The following is a 12,842-nucleotide window of genomic DNA, read 5'->3' on the forward strand; positions in this document are numbered from 1 at the left end:
GCTTTTCAGCTTATCTGACATTGTAGTTCCCTCTCCTTGCCGCCAATCGCTGGGTTTCAACGGGTTCTCAAAGAACTTTATGTTCGGTTTTGGCCTCGGATGGGAGATACAGAAAGATGTGTGGCGAATGAAGTGGTGCAAGAGAGATACATCCTGCACTACTTTACGGCGGGAAAAATTGTTTTAATTCCCCCCCCCCCCCCAAAAAAAAAGGGACGTCTGTCCGCCGATCAGGTCCGACCGATAACGCTACTCAATTTTGATTATAAAACTGTTGAGTGGGCAATAAATAGCCGCCTATTGATTTTGACCGCTGACATTGTCGCGCATTATCAAATGTTTCTTCCGGATAGTACTTTATTCACTCCTGTTGCTAAATGTTGCGATCTCATCTCGATTGCTTCCACTGTTCCTGTGTCAAGAGCTTTAATTTTTATTGATTTTAATCATGCGTTTGACCGAGTCACGATTTTCTGTTACGAATGTTGACGGCTATTTGTTTCAATGACGCTACACAGCGGATATTCACCTCTCTAATTGCGTAAATGGTCGACTTACCCCCCACCCCCACCCACAAGCGTGTCGAGTTGTCCTGCACGGCAAAGCAGTATCTATGTCGTTACTCGTGCTATTTCTGGAATTCTTAGTGCGGTCGATAGCTGCTCAATTGGTGGCTGGCCGTCATTGGGAGAGAGGTTCATCGTTCGCACATAGGCCGATGACTTACTCTTCGTACTTATGATGACATCCCTGTGCTCAAAGGCGTTTCGGGTGCATTTTATCGTCTTATGCGAGCAGAGATTAACGAGGAGAAGCGTCGGTTACTTATTTTGCGAGGATCTGATCCGACTGAAATTCCATGGGCTGTAGTGGCCGCCCGCCATCGATCGTTACGTGTTACAATTGATCGTTGTCCTCTAAATAAGTCTGTGTCAAATCGGATGTCCGTCACGGACAGGATTCCGGGAGCGATCCTTACACAAAAGCGTCGCTCGCTCTCGTTGCTTCATAAGGTTCGGACCTTGCAAAATAATGTGTTGAGTAAATCCTGTTTTGTTGCACAAACTTTTCCACTTCCTGCGATGTTGTCCAGAAGGTTACAACGATTGTCTGGTAAGTTTATCTGATGAAACTTTTTCGGATGCGCGAGACCCTGGGTGATGGGAGGTTTTGGCCTCCCTGATGTTCGGACCAAGGCTTCTGCTTTATTTCTTCGACACACTGTTTTAATGTGCTTTCGCGTCCCCCAGTCACTTACGGCTCGTCTTTCTGCCCATCTCCGACCTAGTAGGATAAATAACAAATTAGATAATATTTGCGAAATTTTTATTGATGTCAGTTACTTGGGGATTCATATTCTTTCCCACTCGAATCTCCCTGTACAAAAGCTGTTATGTCTCTGGACGTTTCTAAATTTCGCTTCCTCTGTGGAGTTCCAATCGCCTCAGACAGACTGGAAGGTTAATTGGTACAATCGAATCTCCCTGTACAAAAGCTGTTATGTCTCTGGACGTTTCTAAATTTCGCTTCTTCTGTGGAGTTCCAATCGCCTTAGACAGACTGGAAGGTTAATTGGTACAATGTTAGCCTACCTGCTTTTTCCGAGGGAAGTGGCGTCCTCGTAATATCAAGTCGTTCCTAACCTTCTATCCAACGTTCGACTTTTCCGTGTTGGACAGATGTCATGAAACGGATGCATTGTGTCATCGGTTGGTCGCCTGCGGACGCACACTGGAGTGAGGTCCGCCTACAGTTAGCCCTTTCATTCAAACACGACGCAAGCAGCAGTCTCCAATCAGAATCTCCTGAGTCCCGGTTCAGCCTTCTTTGCCAGAACGATGAAAAATAAAATTATGTGGCTTTTTGGGCATTGTGTTCCTTACGTGGTGGGGAGCAGGCTTGACCAAGACCCTTTTGCTTTTTACCAGTATATGGTTACAGCCCATTGGCCATGCCAAAGTACAGCATGCTATCGAGAGCATTTTTCAAATATGCCGTATTCGGTATTTAATCGTCAATGCGTTGGATGACGCGTAGAATCCGTTTTATGTTCGATTGTTTCATTCCTGTTATCTTGACTTTGGTAAACTTAACGGAAAAAGTATTAACCGGTCCTCTTGGTATTTTCGTTGTGCTCGCTTTTCGGGCGTACTGTTAGACAGTTTATTTCATTTTTGTGGCCCCGCTTGCGTTTTTTTGTTTCATTAATAAAAAATAAACAAAAATTAATGTAGGCCACGACCGGAAATTGGTTTTCCTTTTTTACGTTGCGGAAACCATGAAGGATTAAGTTCAATTCTGTTTCTTTCTTTCATGAGTAGAAAATTGTTGGATTTCTGCAAAGAGTAAAGAAATAAAGATAAAATAATAAAAGAAGAGACTATTATCATTTGTGACCGGCCACTGTGGCCCAGCGGTTCTAGGCGCTTTTGTCCGGAACTGCGCTGCTACTAAGGTCGGAACTTCGACTCCTGCCTCAGGCACGGATGTGTGTGATGTCCTTAGGTTAGTTAGGTTTTAGTAGTTCTATGGGACTGATGACCTCAGATGTTAAGTCCCATAGAGCTTAGAGCCATTTCAACCACCATTTGTAGTGCCTGCACAATGACAAGCGGCGGGGAAGGCATAGTGGCGAAGCTTCGGGATTCCACCGCTGCCCACCTTGTCTCCATCCAGCTTGGAGCTGATTATTTCCATTTTCCCTGTCACTACAAGAAAAAAAAACCGAATCCAATTAATTTAACAATAGGCAAATGTCCAGAGGAGAAAAAAAAACTGCTAATAATCAGGAGAAGGTCCGGCACACATTTCCACTTGTCGCCACTTATTCCGCATCAAGCCCTAATGCAGCTAACATCAACATTCGCTTCCCTTTCCTTTCTTTTCTCCCCCCTCCACCTTCAATTTACATAATTTTGCGTTCTTATTTTATAGCTGTTTGATTTGTTTATTTACGTGAGTTCCAATTTAGGTATACTATAGACAAATACGATATATAACATACGTATGGAACGAAACTACAGGTTCGAAAGACCCTTTTAAGTCTCAAACATTTTGATGTTTATAAGCCGGCTGAAGTTCAAATGGCTCTGAGCACTATGGGACTTACGTACGAGGGCTATCCACAAAGTACATTACGTTTTCGTTTGTGTCCGTTGGGGGCGGGGCTAGCGCGGCCATCTTGGTGTCATGGCATTCCGCCGCTCAGTCGCCATGCTGCCGTGCTAGTGAGAGGTTCGTGCTGTACTCCGTTGAGTTACTGTGACAGTTTGAAATGTCAGCGTTAATTGAAAATGCCGCGAAGTGTGAAGTGCGTGCTGTAATAAGGTTTCTGACTGCAAAAAAGTGTACACCCATAGAAATCTATAGGCAGCTTTGTGAAGTGTATGGGGACAACATAATCACTGAAGGTGGTGTGCGTCAATGGGTCATAAAATTTAAAAATGGCCGAACTAACGTTCACGACGAAGAGCGAAGTGGAAGACCCAGCATAGTGACTGCCGAACTTGTCGAAAAAGTCGATGCCGCGGTCCGTGAAAACCGTAATTTCACAATAACGGAACTCTCTATGAGTTTTCCGCAAATTTCACGAAGTTTGTTGCACGAAATCATTACCGAATAGCTTGGTTACCACAAGTTTTGTGCAAGATGGATACCAAAAATCTCGACAGAGATTCACAAAAATCAGCGAATGGCTGCAGCGTTTACGTTTTTGGACGCTTACGAGAAAGATGGCGACTCATTACTCGATCGCATCGTTACTGGTGACGAAACATGGGTTAAGCACGTGAACTGCGAGACACAATTGCTGTCAATGCAGTGGGGGGGGGGGGGTACAAATCCCCCCCAAAAACCCAAGAAATGCATGCAGACAATGTCGGCAGGGAAGGTGATGGCGACTGTCTTTTGGGACAGAAAAGGTGTGATTTTTGTGGACATCCTGGAAAGAGGCACTACAATAAACTCTCAAAGATATTGCCAAACTCTGCACAATCTCAGAAGAGCAATACAAAACAAGCGCAGGGGAAAGTTGGGCTCAAAGATCTTGCTGATTCACGACAACGCCCGGGCCCACACGGCAAATGTCACTCGTGAAGTTCTCGAATCTTTTAAGTGGGAGTTGTTTCCTCATCCGCCGTACCGTCCCGACCTGGCACCGAGCGACTTCCACTTATTACCAGCAATGAGGAAGTGGTTGGCTATGCAGCGTTTTGATGACGACGCACAGCTTCAAGAAGAGGTAACCACGTGGTTGAAAGCGCAGGCGGCCGAATTTTGCGACGAAGGAATTTCCAAGCTCGTCCATCGCTACGACAAGTGCCTTAATTGAAATGGCAACTATGTAGAAAAGCAGTATTTAAGTGTGGCTTTCATCTGTATATAATAAAAAAAATTACCAATACTTTATTTATTTTTAATTCCAAAACGTAATGTACTTTGTGGATATATATGCCGGCTGAAGTTCAAATGGCTCTGAGCACTATGGGACTTAACAGCGGACGTCATTAGTTCCCTATAACCTAGAACTACTTAAACCTAACTAACCTAAGGACATCACACACATCAGTGCCCGAGGCAGGATTTGAATCAGTCTGAAGCAACGAATGAAAATTTGTACCAAGGCCGGGATTCGAACCTGGCCCTGCTGCTCACCAGGCAGGTGTGCTAACCACTACTCCGTGCCACGCGGGTTAGCCACGCCCTCTAAAGCGTCTTGTCACGGTTCGCGCGGCTCATCCCGACGGAGGTTCGAGTCCTCCCTCGGGCATGTGTGTGTGTGTGTGTGTGTGTGTGTGTGTTGTCCTTAGCGTCGGGTTAGTTTGGTTTAGACTGAGTACTGTGTAAGCCTAGAGACCGATGACCTCAGCAGTTTGGTCCCATAGGAACTTACACCAATTTCCAAAAGTTTCCACTACTCCACCATCGCACCGTCAGTTTGCGCAACCTTCTCCTCAATCCAAATTTCCGTTCATACCTCAGCATACTGGTGTTCCCCCTAAACTGATTTATGGTGAATACGAAGTGGGATGAGGCGTGGATGGGAATTTGGATTGAGGAGAAGATATGATATACTGGTCGGTGGGGTTGTGCAAGTGAAGCAGCCGTGATGGCGCAGTTTTTTGCCTAATGAATAGGAGATTCAAGTTCAAATCTCGACCTTGGTAAAAGTTTTCATTCGTCGCTTCAGTTCAAATGGCCCTGAGCACTATGGGACTTAACATCTAAGGTCATTAGTCCCCTAAACTAGAGGTACTTAAACCTAACCAACCTAAGGACATCACACACATCCATGCCCGAGGCAGGATTCGAACCCGCTTCAGTCTGCAAAATATGTGTAATACATGGTATGCCTGCCAGTGTTCTCTACATGCTCTCACGAATTTATTAAAACTATCTGCCTACAACTTTAGTGGATTAACAGACCACCACTTTGCACTTGCTCTTGACCCAGGATTAGCTACTATACTTTTATTTTGTACTTGTACCTCTCTTTATTATGTGAAGTGAATATTTAAAATGTTTTCCCCTGAACTTACCGAAAATATTAATGTGACAACCTTACAGGGGAAGATGTTAATTTTATGCATGTACATACGTCAAAAGAACGGTGCTACCTTAACTTGTCAGATCAACCGATAGGACGCTAAAAATTTCTATCTTTGCACTTTATTTCCCTTTGTACTAAAACCGCTACATGAAGCTAACTTTAGTTCGTTAATTGTTTAAAATAAAACGGTGTTATGATTTTAAAGTCGTTCTGTTTCCTTAATTCCTGAATTGTTTTGAATAAAGCGGTGTGTAGTTATTAAAATCGTTCAATTTTAGAACATTTATCAGTTCTGTTAAGCAAAATGTCACTCCTGTTTGTTACATTATGTTGTAATATTCTATGCTTCGGGGGTGCAATTTTGTAGAGTTGTATTGACTCCCATCGAATCTCTCTCGCCGGCCAGTGTGGCAGAGCATGTTCTAGGCGCTTCAGTTTGGAACCGCTGCGGTCGCAGGTTCGAATCCTGCCTCGGGCATGGATGTGAGTGATGTCCTTAGGTTAGTTGGTTTTAAATAGTTCTAAGTTCTAGGGGACTGATGACCTCAGGTGTTAAGTTCCATAGTGCTCAGAGCCATTTGAACCATTTTTGAATCTGTCTCGAGTTTATACTTCACTCATAAATGTCTAACTGTATAATTTCTGTAAATTGGTAGTACCATTGCCAAGCCTAGTTTGACGTATTGTAGAAACGTCTGCTATGCTGTACAGATACTACATGTCGTCCGAATATTTTACATGAAAATTACGTTTTGACATGAAACGACGAAGCTTTCCTGATCCGTTGTTATCTTACTGCACTGTACTTACACTGGGTGGTAAAAACAATCTAAAAACCTCGTAATTATGTTACAGAGCAGGTTAAAGTTTTACGAGTTTTACAGAGCAGGCTGTGCTAAGAAATAATTGCTAAGAAAAAAATTCAGTACTTTACCGCTATACCGAGTCAATTAGTATTGAAATTAGCCAATAAGGCCATTGCACATGCAAGTTGAAGCGGACGCCTGAGATGTTATCTCCAAAAGTGTCCTCCGTTTGTTTTCCTGAAACCGAACAAGAGAGCGATTCGTTGAATAATTTGACGGTAGTAAGGATCCAACCCGAACAAAAGGCTGAGTAGCCCCGTGCGCTATCATCTATGCTATGAGAACAACTGACACTAATTATATCTGGCAGACCCCTTGAATTTCCGCTCGCAACGGCCTGATTGGCTGATTTAGATGCTAATTAAGTAGAAAACTGCACATGGTATAGAATTATTTTCTAAACAATTTTTCCTTGGCACAAGCAACCCTACAGGACACTCACATGCTCTCCAGACGATTCCTGATCACCACGTATGTTGCGCCGGCCGTAGTGGCCGAGTGGTTAAAGGCGCTACAGTCTGGAACCGCACGACCGCTACGGTCGCAGGTTCGAATCCTGCCTCGGGCATGGATGTGTGTGATGTCCTTAGGTTAGTTAGGTTTAAGTAGTTCTAAATTCTAGGGGACTTATGACCACAGCAGTTGAGTCCCATAGTGCTCAGAGCCATTTGAACCGCGTATGTTAATTTGGCTGGAAGTGGTAAAGAAGCCTTTGAGAAAGTGCCAGTTACGTAAAAATTTTGATGGCTGATTGTCGATGCTGTAAGTTCTGCTAACGTTGCTCTTAGCCATACTTCGTGGGTACTAAAGATAGCTGGCCGGAGTGGCTGGGCGGTTCTAGGCGCTTCAGTCTGGAACCGCGCGACCGCTACGGTCGCAGGTTCGAAGCCTGCATCGGGCATGGATGAGTGTCGTGTCCTTAGGTTAGTTAGGTTTAAGTAGTTCTACGTTTAGGGGACTGATGACCTCAGAAGTTTAGTCCCATAGTGCACAGAGCCATTTGAACCATACTAAAGATAAAATGAAATTTATTACTTGCGTTACAGAGTACTGGGCCGTCAGGGTTAAAAGGTGGAGCTATTGGTCGAGCTAGGGTCATACATTTTACATAAAACATTTATTGAAACTTTTATTAAATTTAAATTAACGCACTACAGCATGCTAAAGCCAACAAAGTCACAGCGCAAAGAAATACAAATTCAAGAACATGCCTAAATTACTTAAAAGATTTAAGTCCTCACATATATTAATCACTTAAGAAAACAGTTCAGCAAAATAATTCTCCTATCAAGACAGTTTTAGCCAACAGTCGTTCAATTAACTGAAACAGTTCGTGACTAACAGACACCGGCATAAATATAGAGGAATGATCACCACGATAAAATAAGGGAAATCAGAGCTCGTACGAAAAGATATGTGTTCATTCTTTCCGCGCGCTATACGAGATTGGAATAATAGAGAATTGGGAAGGTGGTTCGATGAACCCTCTGCCAGGCACTTAAATGTGATTTGCAGAGTATCCATGTAGATGTAGATGTAGAACAGTGAATTTAGAAAACAATTGCAAAAAAGGAAAAAAGGAAAGGTTGGCACGTAATGCAACAGCCAAACTTTCTGATCTGTAGAAAGAATGAAGGTCCTTGAGTAAAGCATACTTTAGTGTAAACAGGCCGACAAGTGCGGCTAAAGTGTAAAAGATTAAACCAGGCAATACGCACAGCCAACCATAAGAACCAAAGAAAATTTTTGATGATATAATTCTCTTCAGTACATTATTACCCAAAAATAGGAAATGAAGCTGCTTGGAAACTGTTACAGCCATAGTGAGCAAACCTATCTTTCAACGCCCCGAACTAACGATAGAAAATGCTAGTATAATACATACACTACATTCATGATAATGTAGGGCAGAAATAACGTTAGCTTCCATTGTACACTGGGTCCTGCACCGGCGTCACTCTCGTCCTCACATGTGTCTGGCATTTAGCGCATCTATTCTTTCAAGCAATGAATGTAAATGGAATCGAAGTTTTAACAGACTATAATTAATAGCCGGGAATGACTGTTCTTAACATCAAGGCACTTCAGCATTTCTACTTTTCACTACAACTGCTGGCTAACGTAAATACCAGCACACATCCCAATAATTGATAGTTAATCTCGTGAGTGAAACTCGGATTCAGAAAATAGCAAGCAGAAATGTAACCTCCCAAAGAAACAGTCTGTGTACTTTAAGACAGGAACACAGTCTGTCGGTGGTCTCACTACAGTTCACTGCCAACTAAGACGGAACTCGGCAAATACGGCAGTTCCTTTTAGCACGAAAGCATGTGCAGCCCGGGCTCGCTAAGCACACCACAAATGCACATTTTTCCATCATACCGGGCCAGCAGGATAGGGACGTCCGATTAACAATCCTTCAGAGCATAAACCTAAGGGCATATGCCAGATCAGCTGCGGACGTCTATTTATGAGGAAATCCATCATAACTGTCTGTTTCCTCTGCCCGCTCCGTATTGTCACTGTCGAGATAAACACTCTTTCTGCCTGCGATCTCGTAAATCGCGGTCGTTGGGAGTATTGCCAACCCTTGTCATATGTTGAAACAGTGCCAATTACGGCACACTTGTTCCTTAAGGTTGTAGCCCCTAACTGGAAGACAGACACAAAAATCTAAAGTGAGGATACTTTCAACGAATAGAAGAAGACGAAAAGCCAAGGGGAACTTGCAGGTGTTAGTAACTTAATTATTGGTACAAAGTTAATTTCAGAAACGAAAGCGTGTACACATTAGGAAAATTTCAAGAGAATGTAAAAAATTTAATATTTGGACAGTGCTGCACGTGCACGTGACACGATATGTGCCTCAGACTTGAAAAAACACACGCTCTAGAAATGTCCTCATCGCTGCTTCCTTCCAACTACACTGGTGCTCCTCTGAAGCCACCCTTCTCCGCCTCTGACTGCCCCCTCACTCCCGTGCCCGGACAGCCCGCCCCCGGCTTCCTGCCGGTACGCGCGGATCGCAGCGCGAGCCGGCCCTGTGTGCTCAGCCACTCGCTGTTCCTCCCTCTCGTGCCAAATTAAGTTCCATCAATGGCCCGCCGCCGGAAATTGCCTGTCATACGGCGCATACGTCACGGCAACATCGGCGCTCCCTCCCCCTCCCGACCAAATCCCCACCCCCATCCCCTGCTCCAGCCCTCTGCTCCGGCCTTTGCTCACAGCCTGTCGACGTTACGGGCCCGGCTATCACGCCGGCGAGGCGGTAGGCGATATCTCTGGCCAGATCCGTTCGACTAATCACAAGGACCAGGTTCGAGCGCAAAGCGGCGTATCGACTTCTGAAGCATCTTTGACATACCGCTACGAATATTCGTGAAGAATGAAAAGTGGAATAGAAAGTTGACATGGTGTATCTTGTTAGTTACAAACTCTAAGGAAAAAAAGAAAGACGTACGAAGGAGGAAGTATTCTAATGGGTCGGGAATTACCTGTAAAGACAAACAAATGATTTAAATTTCAGGAGAATTGAATGATTTTTTTCAAGAGACAGAATTTCTCAAATTCAGATTGGAATCTCATTGACTAGAGTAGAATTGTCTTCAGTGATGAGTGCCGCTCCGAAATGATCACCAATGAACAGTGAAGACGTGTCTGGAAATTCCCACTCAGCGGTAGGATACCAACCTGACTGTCGCCCACCATATGGCCAGACAACCAGAAGTGATCTTCTTGGGTGCCATGTTTTTCGTGGTAAGACCCCTTTGGTTTTCATCCTCGGCACCTTTACAGCACAGCGTTACGTCGACGATATTCAACGCCTCGTTGTGTTGCACTTCACGACAAGCTATCCCGGGCTTACATTTCAGCAAGGTGATGCCCACCTGCACAGTGCGAGGGCCTCTACTACTTGTGTTCATGCTTGTCATACCGTAACTTTTCCAGGAAGGTCACCACATCTCTCCCCAACCGAGAACGTCTGGAGCATTATCGGCAGGGCTCTCGACCCATTGTGGTTTTGACGATCTGACGCGCCAGTTGCAGAGAATGTGCCACAGTATCCCTCAGGAGGACATCTAATAATTTTATTAATCAGTAAAACGCAGAATAACTGCTTGCCTAAGGACCAAAAGTGGACCAACGTGGTACTGGTTCCAATGGTTCAAATGGCTCTGAGCACTATGGGACTTAACATCAGAGGTTATCAGTCCCCTAGAACTTAAAACTACTTAAACCTAAGGACATCACACACATCCATGCCGAACGGTTCTAGGCACTTCAGTCCGGAACCGCGCTGCTGCTACGGTCGCAGGTTCGAATTCTGCCTCGGACATGGATGTGTGTGATGTCCTTAGGTTAGTTGGGTTTAAGTAGTTGTAAGTCTAGGGGACTTACGACCTCAAATGTTAAGTCCCATAGTGCTTAGAGCCATTTGAATCATTGGATAGAACTGTTTTTTCTTAGACAAGCAACTGCTTTTCAATTCGATCTTTTGTTGCTTAACACTTAACTGTTTGCTTCATTTGATTAAAGCTATTAATAATGGTGTTTTCAAGCGAGGAACAAATTTTTATCGTTGAAAGTGTTTCGACAAGGCGATAAATGCACATATTTAGTGCAGGAGGCGTTTGCTGCAGGGTTACCGGAAACAACTGTACCTCATGGTAATGCAGACCGTCGACTCATCAAGATATTTCCGGTCACATACTTAATGTTAGATGCCGGACCAACCAAGCGAACCAAAGTTGTTCGTTATTTTCCAAGATGCTACTCCAGGCGGGTGTAAAATGAATGTGCGCCACGGACAATAACAAACGCTAAAATGAAGTTCTGCCCTGTCTGACTATCCCCTGAAACAGATCTTAGGATCGCTTAATTTTATAAATTATAATCTAAACATAAATGAATGTAGGCAACTAATCTTACTAAACGACGCCGGTTGAAGTGGCCGTTCGGTTCTAGGCGCTGCAGTCTGGAACCGCGAGACCGCTACGGTCGCAGGTTCGAATCCTGCCTCGGGCATGGATGTGTGTGATGTCGTTAGGTTGGTTAGGTTTAAGTAGTTCTAAGTTCTAGGGGACTAATGACCTCAGAAGTTGAGTCCCTTAGTGCTCAGAGCCATTTGAACCATTTACTAAACGATAAACGTTGTTCCTGCTTATACACTCCTGGAAATGGAAAAAAGAACACATTGACACCGGTGTGTCAGACCCACCATACTTGCTCCGGACACTGCGAGAGGGCTGTACAAGCAATGATCACACGCACGGCACAGCGGACACACCAGGAACCGCGGTGTTGGCCGTCGAATGGCGCTAGCTGCGCAGCATTTGTGCACCGCCGCCGTCAGTGTCAGCCAGTTTGCCGTGGCATACGGAGCTCCATCGCAGTCTTTAACACTGGTAGCATGCCGCGACAGCGTGGACGTGAACCGTATGTGCAGTTGACGGACTTTGAGCGAGGGCGTATAGTGGGCATGCGGGAGGCCGGGTGGACGTACCGCCGAATTGCTCAACACGTGGGGCGTGAGGTCTCCACAGTACATCGATGTTGTCGCCAGTGGTCGGCGGAAGGTGCACGTGCCCGTCGACCTGGGACCGGACCGCAGCGACGCACGGATGCACGCCAAGACCGTAGGATCCTACGCAGTGCCGTAGGGGACCGCACCGCCACTTCCCAGCAAATTAGGGACACTGTTGCTCCTGGGGTATCGGCGAGGACCATTCGCAACCGTCTCCATGAAGCTGGGCTACGGTCCCGCACACCGTTAGGCCGTCTTCCGCTCACGCCCCAACATCGTGCAGCTCGCCTCCAGTGGTGTCGCGACAGGCGTGAATGGAGGGACGAATGGAGACGTGTCGTCTTCAGCGATGAGAGTCGCTTCTGCCTTAGTGCCAATGATGGTCGTATGCGTGTTTGGCGCCGTGCAGGTGAGCGCCACAATCAGGACTGCATACGACCGAGGCACACAGGGCCAACACCCGGTATCATGGTGTGGGGAGCGATCTCCTACACTGGCCGTACACCACTGGTGATCGCCGAGGGGACACTGAATAGTGCACGGTACATCCAAACCGTCATCGAACCCATCGTTCTACCATTCCGAGACCGGCAAGGGAACTTGCTGTTCCAACAGGACAATGCACATCCGCATGTATCCCGTGCCACCCAACGTGCTCTAGAAGGTGTAAGTCAACTACCCTGGCCAGCAAGATCTCCGGATTTGCCCCCCATTGAGCATGTTTGGGACTGGATGAAGCGTTGTCTCACGCGGTCTGCACGTCCAGCACGAACGCTGGTCCAACTGAGGCGCCAGGTGGAAATGGCATGGCAAGCCGTTCCACAGGACTACATCCAGCATCTCTACGATCGTCTCCATGGGAGAATAGCAGCCTGCATTGCTGCGAAAGGTGGATATACACTGT

This window comes from Schistocerca americana, chromosome 4 (assembly GCF_021461395.2).
Source record: "Schistocerca americana isolate TAMUIC-IGC-003095 chromosome 4, iqSchAmer2.1, whole genome shotgun sequence".
Taxonomy (NCBI): Eukaryota; Metazoa; Arthropoda; class Insecta; order Orthoptera; family Acrididae; genus Schistocerca; species Schistocerca americana.